This window comes from Cucurbita moschata, unplaced genomic scaffold, assembly GCF_002738365.1.
Source record: "Cucurbita moschata cultivar Rifu unplaced genomic scaffold, Cmos_1.0 Cmo_Scf00044, whole genome shotgun sequence".
Taxonomy (NCBI): Eukaryota; Viridiplantae; Streptophyta; class Magnoliopsida; order Cucurbitales; family Cucurbitaceae; genus Cucurbita; species Cucurbita moschata.
In genome coordinates, this window is record NW_019268560.1 from 109168 (window position 1) to 121024 (window position 11857).

Genomic DNA, 11857 nt, shown 5'->3' on the forward strand with positions numbered 1-11857 from the left:
TTCAAAAAAAAAAAAAAAAAAAAAAAAAATCTTTAACCATAAAAAATATATAACTCCCCTCTCTATTAGCAACCCTAAACAAATCATTTACCATTAGAAATTTTCGAGACAAAATCAATAAGTTAAATTGAATGTCCTAACTATATTAGTTGGATATTGCACGGATACATCAATATTGTGAAAGAAGAATTGACATTAGAGGGGACAAATCCAGTGAATCGTATCCTTAAATCTATCTTTTTCATCAATGGTGTAAATTCGGTTGCAATTTTTAGATCAGTCTTTGAAAGACATTAGATTAGAAAATTAAGTGACGAGTATTAATCTGTATTCTAGGAATTTACATTTAATATCAAATTATCTAACTATTTATCTCCATTTCATAACTGTTCTACCGTACTTAGCTTCATGACAAATGTCGCTAATCCTAGAAAAATTAAATATGAAAAGTAGCTAAAAGTTCTAAGAGTTTACTCTACAAGAACTTATAAAAATTGGCCAAAATTCGTGGTAAATAAGGGCAAAAAAGGACAAAAATCGCAAAAGAGAGAAGATAAAAACAAAACATTGTGTCCATAAATGCTCTGTTTCGTGTTTTCAAGTCTTTAGATATTTGTTCCTCGCGAGTTGAGCTTGGTGAAGTTGAGATATTTTCTTAGACCTACCTCACTTATTTGGATAATAAACTTATTCAACCCCAACAACCCTGGTTAAATAATTAAATCTTTTGATTTTTATGTTTAGAATGATATCTAAGAAGAAGAATGGATACGAAGCTTTTTGGAAATGGCAAATGGTGCCCCATGTTGAAGCTTTAGACCGGAATTTGAAACTTGGATCCGGCAACTGATTCCCTTGACATTCCTCTACATCACTGTGATTCCGCTACATTACCAACTTGTCATGAATTGCTTCTAGGAGTGAAATTTGTCCGCACAAATCAACACGGTTCCTTTTAGCATTTTTTTTTCTTTAATTTGATGTCTCCTAAGATGTAACCTCATACCTAGAATTTGGACTGGGATTTGTAATCCAGATTTGGCACCCGATGGCCCCGACAAATCCCTTTGCATCTTCAATGATATGGTCATATTATTTACTTGTTTTGAATTGCCTCTAAGAATAAAATGTATACCTAAAAGTCACATTACCTATTTCTGGTGGCTCAGTCATAAGATTCAAAAGTTAGGCATGTTTAGTTCGGAGCAATCTTATGTTAGGGGACCTCTTGAAATTCCTTCTCAATCTCGTGCATCTTGTTGTTCTTAGATGTCTTCTCTAATCTTCTAACATTTATTATTTGGCAAACGTTCTTCATTTTCTAGAGNTCTAATCCAAATAACCAATCAATTCTAATCCAAATAACCAAGGTTATCAAATCTAATCCAAATAACCAAATTTATCAAATCTAATCCAAATAACTTAGGTTATCAAATCTTCATTATTGACGCTCACAAAATATTGATGATGAGTGCGAATGCGCACAGTATGATGATGAGTGCGAATGCGCACAGATGAGGGTGTTCATGAAGGGCAAGACACTATGGGGTTCCACTGACCTCTGGATGTCGCTACAAATTAGCTTGACCAGAGGATCCATGGGAGTGCGAGTGCCCTGAGGATTCACACTCACATGTATGAGTCGTGTGTAGGGACGTACTACATATCTAATTTGTCTGAGACTAGAGGCCAATCCTATGATGTTAGAGATAGGCCCCTAAATCATTATTGAATGTGTTTGCATTTTTATGACCCTATAATGGGGCCACTTAGGGAGTATTTTTCGAAATACTCAGGCCGTGTGTCATATCAATTTTTATGGAAAGGGTAGATATGTTGTAAATTGTCATAAGTTTTGATTTGAGAGAGTTCTCCCTCCATTCTGTATATTCACTCCTAACAAGTGGTATCGGGATTTGGGAGAGTTTTGAGTGTCACATTGTATTTGTTGAGTGACACATTGGTGAGAGTCTTTGTAGTGTGATAGTGAGGTATTCACTTGTAACACTTGGTTGATTAGTGATTGCTCTCCATTCTGGATATCCATTCCTAACAAGTGGTATCGGGATTTGGGAGAGTTTGGGTGTCACATTGTATTTGTTGAGTGACACATTGGTGAGAGTCTTTGCAGTGTGATAGCGAGGTATTCACTTGTAACACTTGGGTTTTTTAGTGATTGGTTCGTGGATGTAGGGGAACTTTTTCTCTCCGAACCACGTAAATATCTTGGTGTCTCTTTGTAGTTCCGTTCATTGGTGTTGTGAGTACATTAGTTCAGCTTCCAGCGCACAACAAGATTCATATTTAACTTTCTAGGTTTAGGTTAGAATAAGCTTTTATCTATAGGTTCAGGTTCTAACCTGTTATGCATTTAATTGTTTTAAATTATTTTGTATTGCTTTTATTTTCTCTCAATTTCAGTATTTCGTATTCGAACACCTAATACCATGGTTGTATTTTCCAGAGAAGAAGTTTTAAGCATTTTTCAAAGTTTATGTTATAAATGATGTTCATGAAAGAGTTATATTTTCGCATTATAGATGAGCATGAGACGTTAGTAGCGACTCTGAGTATGTGAAAATTTAGGGTCGTTACACTCAACCTTCGTTCTTTTGTTGGACATGAACACATACAACACATCCAAAAATTCTAAAATGTGAAACTGGGGGCTTATGTCCGCTCCAAGCTTCTTCTGTTGCCGTATGCTTCACGGCTAGAGTGGGACTTCTATTGATAATATGAACAGTCTAGTTTCCTACTTTCGCCCAGAAAGCTTTTCTTTTTTTTTCTTCTTCTTCTTCAGCATGCATCTAACCATATTCATAATTATCCTGTTTTTTCTTTCTGCCACACCGTTTTCTTGCGAAGTATAAGCCGTTGTCAGCTACTGAATTCTTTGAATGTGAATTCAGCTCTTCGATCAGTTCTCAAGCCCTTCATGTATATACCAATTTCTTTTTCAACCATACTCTTAAATCTTTTAAAAATGGAGAATGCTTTTGATTTTTCAGCTAAGAAGAAACTCCAAGTTTTTCGATTGAAATCATCGATAAAACTGATAAAATACCTCTTGTTGCTATTGGAGATGGGCGTGATCGGTCCGCATATGTCAGCATGTATAAGTTGAAGAATTTGAGATGTTCTCCATGTGCTTTCTTTAGGAAACAAATCTCTTTGTTGTTTTCCTATCCAACAACCTTCACATACTTTTGAGGGAGCTTTAAGGATCGGCAATCCTTGCACCATGTCCTTCCCTTGAGTGTTTTTAGTCCTCCAAAACTTAGATGCCCATATCGACAATGTCATGTTCTTGCGGGATCTTCTATAATAGCAAAGAAGCAGGATTGTTTCTTTGGAAGAGATTGAACAAATAGCGTAAACATTATATTTGATGTCATTGAAGTCTCTACAATCAACGCTTTGTCAGGATGATAAATCCTACATCGTCCTTTTTGTATAAGAATTGCAAGACTTTTATATTGTAGCTATCTTATGCCCAGCAAGTTGTCCTTCAAGTCTGGTACATAAATACCTCGGTGATTACTTGCACAATCTCATTTACTTTAAACTTTACATTTCCTTTGCTCATCACAGCCATGCTTAAGTTTTCACCCAGCTTCACAGTTTGTCGAAAATTCTCATCAATATGAAAGAAAAGCTCTTTCTTTCTACACATGTGGTTATTTTTCTTTTCAGCTTTCTTCTAATCCACACAGGCCATTAATAGCATCTCTTCATTTTGCATAATTTTCTCTGTCATTTTCCCTTCTAGGACACTCATATTGGTAATGTCCTAATCCATGGCAGTTGTAACATTCCACCGTTAATCTGTCAAAGCTTTGTCCACCTCTTCCTCTACCTCGTCCTCGAAAGCCACCACGTCCTCTTTCTCTTCTACCAAAACTTCCATCATGTGTGACTTTTAGAGCAATTCTTCCTCACAAACATGGACATTCATGTGTTTCTCTTGCACTAAGAGACTACTTTGTAACTCATCGATGGATAAAAAATCCAAATCATTAGACTCCTCAATCAAGGAAACAATATAGTCGAACTTAGAAGTCATAGATCTTAGGATCTTTTCTATGATATCAATGTCTACCATCTTCTCCCGATGAATTTTCTTTCTATTAGAAATTATGAGAGTTCGAGCAAAGTAGTCTGACACTAATTCTCTCGTCTTTTTGTGAATAACTTTTCACTCTTTGCGAAAAGCTTGTAATTGTACACGTTTGACTCGAGTTGTTCCCTGGTACTTCTGTCTCAAGGAGTCCAAAATATCTTTAGTTGTGTCTTTCTTCATAATGGATTCTAGATTTGGACCATTTATGGCTTGGAAGAGATAGTTTTTGGCTTTTAAATCCTCCATTTTAAGATCTCCAACTGCTTTATTTATCCTTATGAAAGAACTTCTCCTTGTGCTGCTGCAGAAATTCCTTCTCCACCACGCTCCAATATTCTTTTGATCTGAGAAGGTTTTCCATCATCATAGACCAGTGATCATAATATTCATCCAACTTTGGAATCAATGGCTGCATAAAATTACTCGTCGTCACCATATCACTCCTCTTATCTGCTACTTTTCAAGGTATGCAGATCGTCATATCACTCCTCTTATCCTAAAAATGTTGCTACTTTTCAAGGTATGCAAGTCGCCATATCACTCATCCTATCCTGAATTTCAAGGTAAGTAGACTTTGATACCAAATGTTAAATAAAGAAGAAAACTAAATTCAATATACAATCAAATATACAATCAAAGTTCTGTTCTTTCATGAACTAAAACAACTATGTAAATAGTTTTACGAAGAGAAAAGTTAGATAATAAATAGTAACCACTAACTAACTAATCAAATCACAACTTCCTAAACAATCACAAACTAAATCTTTTAATGGAGGAAGAGATATATTCTATTTGAAAGGTTATGATAAAATCACTACAATCTTTAATCTTTGTATAGGCCTGTTGGAACATACTTCATGACCATGCACATGCATGTACTAAATATTAAATAACGAATCTACCTAAACTATCACCATGGTCATATATGAATAACTTGATACATGTCAATACCAAATGAATCTAACTCTCAAGACTCTTCAGTTATTAACTAAATACATGGATCTCTCATGTACATGTATCTCATGAATTCATGTAAGCATAAATGCATGAAACAAGTTCAACATCTAGATAGTTAATTTTATCATTCAACCAACATGAGGGACTAAAAATTGAAATATGTTAAAAGTACAAAGAGCTAAATTGAAAACTTTTGAACCATGGATATTAATAAATAAAAAGAATATTCATAAAATTTGAAAAGTGTATTAAAAACACAATTATAAGAATGCAAATAGACTAAAAAGAAAAAAACAACCCAAACATTGTGAGCTACTCAAGTTTTTAAGCTAAGAACTTGGATAGCAATTGTTGCAACACGATCATGAGAAGCAGGTAAGACGGGGACAAGAGAATGAAACTCAAAAGCTTCATGGAACCTTACGTGAATTCAACTACTGACCTTTTGCATGTACCCAAAGGACCGATTACAATAAGCAAGGTTAAGAAGATGCAAGAAGATTCAAGAGGCCTATACATTGCATCTTTTCAAATGCTAGCTAATGTACAAGTTGAAACAAAGACTTTTGAACCCAAAAATCTTTATAGCATTAGCATATCAAATCAAGAAAAAAATGAAGTGACAATAAACTCCACTCGACGTTGGAAAGTGATTAGAAGACTTTTACCTTTGGTAGTTGAACTACCAATTAAGACAATTTATGTCATGCCTTATTTTCTTCCATTTGTATTTACTAGCTTTTATTAGTAAGGGTAGTTTGTGGTTGGTAGATGAACTTTATTATATTTGGGTTATCTTTTTGGCCTATTTGAGGGCATGTAATATTCATGTTTGAGAATCATGGTTGAATACAAACAAAACCTTTATGTTTTCTTGATACCTTTTTGGTGTTATTCTTTTTCAAACATTGCTTTAGGTTTGATATTTAAACCGATTCATTGAATTAGTTTTGATCAAGCTAATTCTGGAGTGAGTCGTCTTAGAATCTAAGAGTGACCATCATAGATTTCAAGTTCGATATAAGAGTTATTCATCTTCTAACCAACTCTTGGTTAAAATAAATTTGTTAAGTTAGCTTTGTTTGTGAAAGTTTGCAAGGATTCTAGAAGGATCTCTAGCTTTGCAAAATCCAGCATTGTTGGCACTTATCAGAACCCATGGCCGGAAAGTTGGTAAAAGTCAGCTCTGACTCTGCTACCGTCAGAGAAACGCGGTCCCCATAGAAAATCTCGATGGTCAGAAGCTCAAATTGTGGAAGCTAGACAAGGTTACCAGCTAGAGGAAGATAATGGCAAAGAGTGAGAGTGCTTTTTAGCTTCGGAATAATTTTGTTAGGAGATATCATGAGATGGTAACTCGTAGAAGAAAAGACGTTGGGTTGGATAGAACCTCAGCAACGAAAGGTCGAAGAAGGTGAGAGGAAGAGACGATGGCACAGCCGCGGCACATGACTCCTCTGACAGCCGAGGAGCCACTTTATAGATCTCAATTATCTTCACACTTCTTTTTCCTTCCATGAGTTTTGATTAGGAAAAAGATGACAAGACTTCTGCCAAGGAAGAACTGAAAAATGAAGTTATCTTTTTGTCCTTCTTTAGTATTATAATATGAACCAATAATAGAAAAACATTATTGTATGATTGGGTACATGTAGATGTGTCATGGTCTCCAATTGGAATGTTGTTGTCAACCGTACAGGGATGCCTTGTGTTTACCTGAAAATATAGTAGAACGTGACTTAGAGTATTTTAAGAAATACTCAGTGAGCAAACCCGTATAGGGGTTAAATGCAACATATACAACTTCATGAATGGAACCTATCATAACAGTCTATTTTCCTGCGGTGGCTATCCTAACAGGCAATTTGGATGTGTACTTAATTTTCCTTCCCACGGTCCACACGTGCGAGTATGGACCCACTAGTCGGTTCGCACACCTTATGGACCTCTTTCTAGTCAGGCGAGTATTCTCTGATAGCTGTTGATGTCGAACACCTGCTAGAAATAGCGAACATCACGATGATAAATATAATGATCGTTCTCCTGTCTTATGGTGTATGCATCCATACTATCATGAAGGATAAGGGGCATCCCTTGATGCATGAGCACACTATAATGCATGAGGTCCCCAACATTTTTCCATTTTCATTATCATTAAATACAACCCTGCTAGCGGCTTCCTTCACATCATATCATTTGTCATATCATTTCTCAAATCGTTTATCGTATTATTTATCATATCTTTCATGCGCATGCCAGGGTTGTATTTCATGCTAGTTTGTCGTTTTGCATATCAATCATATCATATCATTCATGTTGCACATATGTCATATCGTAACGTTTTTATGCTTTCAAACATAACCATCCACATCATGCACATATCATATTATATACCATAAAAGTCACATGACATATCCCGAGCATGTCTTAAACATATCATATCTTAGCATATCATATCATATCATATCATAAACATATCAATTCATCAAACACAACATAGCAATCACATCTCATAGAATATACATATCATTTCATAACAATTTGCATATATGGGCATGTGACATGTTCGAAGCCACGTGTGCGTGTCATCATACAACACACAATTATAACTAGAAGACAATAGGGTCACTTACTTGTTTGGCCTAGGGTGAAGCTATTACAGTCCTTTGATGCTAGCTTAATGCTGCTCTCTCAAATCTAATTCTGCCTGGAGTTTAACATCATTAATTAGAATTCTACTATTAGAATTGGCTCACCTAGATTTGCATAAAATAATTTAAACTTACTCTTAATAATTTAAACTAGCTTAGTCTAATTATGCATAAATACTTTAAACTTGACTCCAAAAGTTTTAACTAGGAAAAAGTTAGTAATTTAAACTAGTTTAGCCTAATTATGCATAAAAACTTTAAATTTGACTCCAAAAAATTTAACGAGGTAAAAGGTAGTAATTTAAATTAGCTTAGCCTAATTATGCATAAATACTTTAAACTTGACTAAAAAAATTTAAACTAGTTAAAAGATAGTCGTACTAACCTTAAACGCTTCCGAAGAATTAAAAGTAGGAGGATAGGGTCCGAGTGTATCAAACCCAAGTCGAATAAGTCAAAATGCTAGCCTTGAGCCGTTAGAAAGTGTAGTCTCCAATTGGCTTGAACGGTGCAAGTGGGATGCTAAAATGAAGTGAGGGAACTCTCTTTTATAGCAGAGGTCAACACCCCTTCTAAGCTTTAAGTTGAGACAATCCAATTTTTTATTTTTATTTCAAAATTTTTGGTTATTACACATGGTATGAGATACCTCACTCACATGTTTTCACTAAAACAATTTCCATAAAAATCATTTGTAACAATTATAAAGTAGGTCATATCAATAATATTATCACAATAAGACATTCAATCTCATCCATACTCTATAAATTCTTTAGATTATTACTTTAACGTGATCTTTTCCATGTCAACCACGTACTTTTTAAGATTACACTAATAACCTTACATTTATATAAATTTTTTATATCATGGATGATAATAAAATGAACAAAATAATCAAAATTATTCCCAAACCCCACCCTACGGGAAGAAGTACATAAAATAAGCCTTAAAATATTTCCACTAATAAATATGCCAATGGATAACACAATTAAAAATTTAAATGATTTATTAAATATACATTTTTTTAGTACTTTTAATTTAGTCCTTATCCAATAAGCTAAAAATGTCAACTAATTTCTTTAAATAAATACTTGGAAGAAATTTGAAACTTCCCTAAAGTTTTTTATTTTAAGCCTAGTATGTAAAACGAGTCTTTATGGTTTCACTTTTGGGCTTCTGCTCAAGGTTTTTAAAACGTGTCCTCTTTGAAGTTTCACTTTTGAGCTTCCTCTCAAACCTTTTAAAATGGAGAGGGATTGGTTTTCACACCCTTATAAAAAGAATATTTCATTCTCCTCCCTAACAATGTGGGATCTCACAATCTACNCCTTTCATACCCCCAATCCGTACCCCCTTGTAACAGCCCAAGTCCACCGGCAACAAATATTTTTCTCTTTGAGCTTTCCCTTACATGCTTCCTCTCAAGGTTATAAAACTCGTATGCTAGGGAGAGGTTTTCATTCCATTCAGAAAAATGTTTTACTCTCATCTCCAACTAACATGGGATCTCCCAATTCACCCCCCCTTTCCAGGCTCAGTGTCCGCGCTGGCACTTGTTCCCCTCTCTAATCATGTGGGACCCCCCCAATCCTCCTCCCCTCAGGGTTCAACGTCTTCACTGGCACAGGTAGACATCCTTAGGAGCATTATGGTCATTTTGCACCGGTTGTTGGTTTACCTACTTATCCTTATTCAATAACCACCAAATTTCATATATAATCTCAACATGCTATAATATGCTCAACATTAAAATTTCACAGGCAGTGGATTTTACTTAGATGGTTATTTTAACATTACTTAAATCTCGAGAAATTTGATCGGTTCAGGGCCTTAACTCACGGTTCTTTGAAGTTTTTCTTTCATATATCCTTAATTCATACTTGGTTTAGGGTTCATATGAAAATTCAAGTGATTCCCACAAGTATTTCTTAAGAAAACTTCAAGGTGGTTACTTACCTCGTCATTGACGTTCGGGACTTCCATTCTCGAGCTTCCAATATATGAATCATTTCAAATTTTCTTCCCTAGACTCCTTATTGTGTCTAGTTTTTGGAACAATAAAAATTTCCATGAGAACTGATATGGAAGGGAGTTAAAATCGAGAAAAACCAAGGAAAGGTCAGATTTTTGGTTGACATGGCCGTTCCAGTTTAATCGGCCACGTCATGGTCTTCTTCCTTTGGACAGGAAGAAGATGCACGCGTTTATGTGCACTACTGTCTGAAAACGTGGTTCTCCAGCTCCGATCATGTCTTTTCAACCCTCGATTTCTTCATGAAACTTAAAGATGGTGTTACAAGGAAGAGTTTGAGATTGATTTCATACCTTCTCGTGGATCGTAGTCTAAGATATTTGCCTTCAAAGTTTGTCCAAAAATTAATTTCTCGCCAGAGCAAAAACAGAGACTTTCTTATTGGGTAGCCGATTCTAGGATTTTTCAAGGCTCGATTTCTTCATGAAACCTCTTCCATATTCTTTATTCAAGCTAAAGGAATTGGTTTCCAGGAACGTCTTTGAGTGTTAGACCTTAATTTTCATAAATTATTCTCGGTCTACAACTCACCGAAAACACTAGATTTTCGTTCTCTTGGGTAGCTTGTTCTACAAAATTTCAGCTCCCTATTCCTTCCTCAAGGTTACTCAACTTCTTCCTTTGAAGCTAAAGGAATCCTTAATTTGTAGGAAAATGGACTAGTTTCCTTCAATTGGGCACGTTCTTGAGATTAATTCTCTTCATGGTCTTCTATGAAAACAATTCTTGGAGGTACATAAATTGATTGGGATTGTTCTTGGTGGACGAATTATCGTGTATCCTTAAATTAGATTTTTAAGTTATTCTTGAATCTCTTCAACGGTGAATTGGATTGGGGGAATGGTTTCTAGGCACTTTCAGCACTCTATTCCTTTATAGAACTTGTGGGTAATCGTGTGTAGAAACTATAGGAATAAGTTTGAAGGGAAATGGTGGAGAATTGCTCTTGAATTTGGAAGAAATTCGAGAGTGGGAGACCCAAAATCTAAATGCTTATTACTTACGATTATGAGCTTGACCTTGCTTGATTCTTGTTCCATATTGTTGCCCCAATTTCAGACTTTATAAGGGAAGCTTCTACCGACGTCGAAACCTCTAGAATCGTCGATTTAGAGATTGAATTTTCTAAAAAATTCATTAGAAATATCCTCTCCGATGATCAGTGAGCTACCGACTTCCAATTTGAATTCGAAACATTATATTTGATGATCTGTAAATGTTCTAGATCGTGTCCAATTTTGGAGGTGATCAACGACTTGATTTTGATATTCAAAGAATTTTGTGCACGAGATCATTGTGGAGGTTCTGATTTTGAGCAGAATGACATATCTGTAATATCATAATTTAGTGGTATTTTTGTAGTTTGACACTTTTTAAATATTTCATTATTTTTTTTTGAAAAATCTATATTTTTTCTAAAAATTCTTCTTCCACAGTCCATTTTCCCTTACTTTTTCATTCCTCCTCCTTCTCCAAAGGCCTTAAGTCTTTAAAATTACTTTTTAAGGTATAGAAATGAGTTGCTTAAGACCCTTATCCTTGCTTAATCCTCTTAATTTCTTTACTCGGAGCCTTTGGATCTTGCATGAGTGGCTTATTCTCGTTGTAGATAATTTCCTTCATTGTTGGGGGTTACAAATATAACCCTATCTAGTGTTTCGTACATATCATATCGTTTTTTGATATCATTTCTTATATCGTTTATCATATCATTTATCATATCTTTGATGCATACACCGGAGTTGTATTTCATGTTGGTTCGCTGTTTTGCATCTCAATCATATACTATCATTCAGATTACATAAATATGTCATATCATAACGTTTCATGCTTCCAGACATAAAAATTTTCATCATATACATATCATACCATAACATATCGCATTAGAATATATCATATTATAAATATATCAATTTATAACATAGTTCATATCCTATCACGACATCTATATATATATATATATATATATCCTTCATTCACATGTCATATCATCACTTCGTAGTCATATCGTTTCCATATGCATGTCCTAACCATATCGCTTCCTAAACTTATCATAGTCTTATCGTCCTTATACATCTCATAGTCGTATCATTT